Genomic DNA, 6306 nt, shown 5'->3' with positions numbered 1-6306 from the left:
TCTCACACCTATGGTCTGGTATCCTCCTGGACCCCTTCCTCACCTCTCATGACTTTGCCAAATGATTTATAGTCTTCTGCCCCAGCTCCTAGTTTGTTATACTCCTTTGAGACCATTAATTTTGCCAATGACTCTTCTAATAATTTCTTTCCATTTCCTTGAGCTTCTCAATTTCTATGGCTTCCTTGCCACTGTACTTCAGCTACTCACCAAGGTGGCCAATCCTTAGAGTTCACAATCTCTTGAAGCTGCTCCATATTCAAGATCTTGAATTCTGAAATTTCCTTCTCCCGCTATAATCTCTTATATTTACAACTCTTCCTCTTCCTCCTCTTTTCGTACCTATTCTTCACCCTCATCATGACTTCTAATCCTTTCAGCTCCTTTCTATTCTCCTGGCCTGCTAACGCTATTCTGGTGGCACTTTCTTTCACGACCAGAAAGGCTATGAAGTCATTATAGCCAGTCATTTTATGAATGCCTTCTTCACTTTTAAATCCATTGCTCTTTCCATTGCTCTTTTGACTTACCTCTACCTCTTACATCTGAATTCCTGCCATTAGCTTCTTGTGTTCTTAATCCCTAGAAATATGCTGTGCTGGAGAAAGACCCTAAAATATGCTGATTAAATTCACCACAAAGATATGCTATAGAAACTCAACTGGGTCCCGCCTAATGCATAAGAATCCTTAATCATCTCTTGATGAATTTTGTGATCACCACAGTGGCTATCCTCTTTGCTCCAGTCTCTAGCTCTTCTCCCTTAACCCCATTCCTTTTAGTAAATAACTTTGCTTTTTTCCCTTTCAAAAGTTGAAGGCAATCTGACATAACCTCAACTCCCCCAACTCTTCTAAAACTTTTAATGTCCTTTTGCATTCATTTCTCACAATCATGGAATCACAGAATTTGAGAGTTATATGGGACCTCAGCAACCATCTAGAGCGCCTCGTGTGCAAAAGACATCCTTGCTACAATTTACCTGCGAGTGGTCCTCCAGTTTAAAGACCTCCAAGAAAGAGGGATCCACCATCTCTCAGAACAGCCCATTCCACTTGTGGCCACTTCACACACACAAATGTATATATGTATGCACATATATATATATATATATATATATATATATATATATATATATATATATATATACATATATATAATATACATACATACATCCACATCCACCCACATCCACATATATGTATATGTGTGTGTGTATTGCTTGATATCAATCCCAAATTTACTTCCTTGTAACTTCTGCCCATTGTTCCTGCTTCTGCCCCCTCCAGGGCTGTACACAACAAGCCTAATTCCTCTTTCACATGACAATCCTTCAAATACTTGAAGATAGCTCTCATGTTCTTTCTGGGTTTTCACTTCAGCATCAGAAGATGAGGTGATTCTCCGTGATAAAGCACCTCCCCCAAACCCCTCCAACCCATCCCCTGTTATCTGCTCCATAATCTTTCTCCTTCAATCATTTCTTCTGACATAATTTTCAATCTTTTCCTCACCACTGGATCTTTATATTTTGCCTACAAATATGTTCAGCGCTCGCATGACTGACAGATCTCAGAAACCTTCAGTGGTTCCTCATTACCCATTGAATAAAATATAGACTTTCCCAATCTTGGCTTTTAAGGCCCTCCACAATTGGCTCCAACATCTCTTTTCAGAATCATCTGATACTACTCCTTTTCTCTTACTCTGTTTCCCTTCCTCTAGCCAAACTAGAATATTTTCCATTTCTCATTCTTGTCCTGCTTCATCATTTTTCTCATGCCATCTCTCCATCCCTTGAACGAAATCTGTTTGGCCTCTTTTTCTAACCTAATTCATGTTCAAACTATTCATGAAACTTTTCCCATCTTCTCTATCCAAAATGAAAGTAATTGCTTCCTCCTTTAACTTTTAATGAATTGCAGTGACATATTCTGTGGTGTATTATTTTCTATTTTGTATCATAATTATTTGTGTATGTGTATATTCTTTCTTATTAGATAGTAAATTCTTTGAGAACAGTGTGTGTGTAGTGTATCTCTTTTTTATACTCTAGTAGAGTGTCTCACACATAATAAATGGTACTTGATGGTACTTCAATATCTGTTGATATTGAAATGATTTATTCAGGGCAGATCTCAATTTTTTGTCCTTCTAAATCCTCCAACTCCATCATATTCAATTCACAGTCATAATGTACATTCAGGTTCATGTTATAGGGCATGTAATCCATATTTTGGATTTGCATTATTCATATTATTTATTAAAATAGGTTTTATTGATATATTTTTTAATATCTCTTACATTTTTCCTGTATCTCTTTCGAGCCTCCCTATCTCCCCTACCATACCTAGGAAGAAGAGAAATGTATTAAGCATAACTAATCAACACATTGAATAAAGCCTGATGTTATATGCAATGATCCAGACCTGTGGACCCTCCTTACTTCTACAAAGGAGTGGAGAGAGGTATCTTCTCATAGCCCTTCTTTGGAGCCAAGCTTGGTCTTTATAATTTTACAACATTCAATTTCAGCAGCTTTGTTATTGTTCTTCTATCCATTTACATTACTGTAGTCATTTGTGTACATTGTTTTCTTGGTTCTGCCTACTTCATGTTACATCAGTTCATATAAGTCTTTTCATGCTTCTCTGTATTCATCATGCTTGTCATTTCTTACAGCACAGTAATATTCCATCACATGCATGTACCACAATTTACTTAGTCATTCCCCAGCTGATCTGTATCTACTTTGTTTCCCCTGTTTTGCTACCACAAAAAGTACTATTATAAATATTTTGCTGCATACATGGAGCCTTTCTTTTTATCAATGAGCTCCTTGGGGTATTTACCTAACAGTGGAATCTCTGGACATTTTAGTTACTTTATTTGCATAATTTCAAGTTCCTTTCCAGAATGGTTGTACGAATTCATAGCTCCATCAACAATAACTTAGTGTGCCTGTCTTACCACAGCTTCTCTTTATTTGGCCTATCTACTGCAGGTATTTTCAGTATTATTAAAGATTTAATTAAGAAATGCAATTATTTTAACTTTTCTTTTTTTAATTATGAAGTTGACAAGTAGCAAACGTGAATCTTTTCATATATGAAGAACAGAAAAAAAGAATTGTGTATGAAAACATCAATCTCTATTACATAAAGTTTATTTTTAAAAGGCATATGCTAAATGTACCATGGTAGTATCACCCCTCCTCTGCTTGTCTAGATTCTCCATATCCTCTTCTCAACTTCTTCCTGTTCTTTTTGGTACAGTTTTAAAATCTTTAATTGATCCTCTTTCTTTTTATTTTCTGTTATTTGTGGCATCAATATTGCTACCCATACTATTCCCACTTTGTTTTAATATTTTTGTTTTGTGGAATCATTGAGTTGTATTTGTTACATTCTGGTCTTTAAGAGAATCTGCTACATCGTGAGGTTTACCACTTTCTGATCTAAACCATTTATTCTCTTTCCAGCTTTTTTTCCACCTCAAAAACCTTTAATTTTACTTTTTATCTCATGTTTCATTTCTTCTAGCCATTCTTGGTCCTTGAGCCCAAGTTCTTGTTGTGGAATTACTCTCTCCCAAGTTTGCCTCTTGTGCTTCTCCTAACCCATAGTATTTCTTCATTGTGTTGGTTGTTTTTTTTTGTTTGTTTGTTTCCTCATATGACCAGGCTCAGTTCCTGGATTGGGACTTTGTGGTAGGGTCAGGCTCTGCTCTCCTCTGTGCTCTTTCTTAAATAAATGCTCAGGACTTTATTAATCCCTTCTCTTCTGTAGTATGAATGTTGTTGGTATTACAGTTCAGGACGGCTTGGCTGGGACCAGACCCAATGCCCTTATATAATCCCTGATTTCGGCTTTCTTTCCTGGTAGCCTAATGCAAGTATTGACCTTTTCCCTTTGCTGTCCCCTTATCCTTTGCTGAGATCTCTACTAGGAGTTGATTCTATTCCCTTCTGTGGCCCTGACAGGCCTTGGTTGGATATTAGAACTCACAGTAGTCTCAGGTCTCTCGCAAAGCCTCTTGGCACATGCGTTCTGTGGTTGCACTGGTCTTTTTTCCTGATATGGCTCTGAGTGTTCTGAGACACATATTGCAGTCTCTTTGAGCAGTGACTTATGGGAGGTGGCTCTATTCTACATGTTCCTCTAACAGGCCATGGCTGAGATCACATTGGCTTTAGGCCCTGATTACCAAAATTCATGCTGGTTTCTGCCTGTCTAGGTATGTCTTTGCTCAGAGGGCCCACAGGCTTCTGAACCTATGAGATAGAGACCTGCTCACCCACATATACTACAGCAAATATGGGTTATGACTTTTCATATCATTATCCTAACCAGAAGTATGCAATAATTTGAAAAATGATACCAGGATAGAGGAAAACATGGAGTACTTTATCCAAACAGGAGATAAATTCCCTGACAGACATGAGAGAGAGAGAGAGAGAGAGAGAGAGAGAGAGAGAGAGAGAGAGGTCCCCTGCCATCTTGAAATTTTCCCCAAAATACATCTGAACATGGAAAAGAGCAATAGTTTTCAAAGTGTGGTCTGGGGATCCCCAAGAATCCCCCTTTCAGGGAGTCTGTGAGGAATAAACTATGTTCATAATAGTACTAAGAAATTTTAATTTTGATCATGGTAAATATTGATAGATACAACCTCCATAAATAAGAGATCTTTGGGGAGTCCTCAATGATTTGTAGGAGTGTAATTGGGGTCTTAAGACCAAAAAGTTTGATAATCATGGCCATAGAGCAAAACAAGAGAGTTTGCAAACCATTTTCCTCACAACTGTTCTTAATTAGGTATGGCAGGAATTATAGTTCCTGTTTTCCAAATGAGGAAAGTGAAAGGATGAGGGCATCTGGATTTGGAACATAAAGATAGGTCTTCTAATTCTCAATCCAATGACTTTTTCACTACACCAGAGATGTCAAACATCCAACTTGCATTATCCTGCAACACTTCCAAGATGGCCCACACCAGATTAAAATGTAATTGGGAAATATTTAACAAAATAAAATTTAAAAACCAATAAATATAAATAATTACATTTTGATACTAAATCAATATACAGTCCACAGAATCCCTTATGTATGGCTAAGGGGACCCTTTTCCTATTTTAGTTAGACTTAATTGCACAACACTACTGGGGCTACTAAGAATATAAGAAGGCCAAGGCCTTGAAATGTGCTGTTTAAGACAACTGTGGTGATAATGGAGTGCAGGATAGAATAAGCAGACAGGAGGAGTTAAGAGGCATGAACTCTGCTCATCTCAAAATCATTTCTCAGGATGTAAGAAAGCTCCGTGGGAGGGTATAGCTCAATCCTGCCTTGCCCATAACTTTTGTCTGACAGGTTTGGAACTCGAAGGCCTAGCTGGACTCCATTCCCATTTCTAGGGTCATATGACCCCAGGCAAGTCACTTCCTATCTTTGACCCTGTTTCCTTCTTTAGAAAACAAGAATAATGATCCTTTATGAAATTCCCACTTTGATTCCTCATTGTGGAGTGGTGATGACCCTGGCTTCCTAAAGTCCAGGACAGTGGACCAGAAGCTCTTGAAGGTTTCTGTGGTGTCATCAAATGGGTGTCAAATTAAAATCCTGTATCTGCCATTCACTGCTAGTGTGGACTAGGATGCTTATTTTCTCTAGGCCTTATTATTCTCAGCTACAAAAAAGGGGATTGGACTAGACAAGCTCTGTTGTTGTTCAGTCATTTCAGTCCTGTCTTACTCTTCATGTTCCCATTTGAGGTTTTCTTGGAAAAGATAGTGGAGTGGTTTGCCATTTCCTTCTCCAGCTCATTTTACAGATAAAGAACTGAGCAAATGAGGTTAAGTGACTTGTCCAGCTAGTAAGGGTCCGAGGCCAGATTTGAACTCAGGAAGATGAGTCTCCCTAACTCCAGGCCCAGTACTTTATCCACTGAGCCACCTAGCTGCCCAATCTTTAGTTTTCCATTAATTCTAGCAGCTTCTTGGTTTAGTATTTATAATCTATCTTATGATCCTAAATATAGATTCAGTACTAGAATTTTTTTCTTTTGTCCAAGATTAGACTAGTTAAGTATGGAGCGAGGCTCCAACTAAAGGCAGACACATTTTTTAAGCCACAATAACTCTCAAATGACCACTACTGGGGGGTTAGCTGTTATCTACATCAGTGATGGGAATTGCCACATTGATGAAATTATAGATCTTTGAAATACTGGAGAAGCAATGACAGCTGCCCAACTTACCTAATAGGGCAGTGGTGAGATGAAATGGGATTACAAAGCTCTTCCACA

Source organism: Phascolarctos cinereus, unplaced genomic scaffold, assembly GCF_003287225.1.
Source record: "Phascolarctos cinereus isolate Bilbo 61053 unplaced genomic scaffold, phaCin_HiC Scaffold_2;HRSCAF=192, whole genome shotgun sequence".
In the NCBI taxonomy this organism is placed as follows: Eukaryota; Metazoa; Chordata; class Mammalia; order Diprotodontia; family Phascolarctidae; genus Phascolarctos; species Phascolarctos cinereus.
This window is presented reverse-complemented; position numbering follows the sequence as displayed.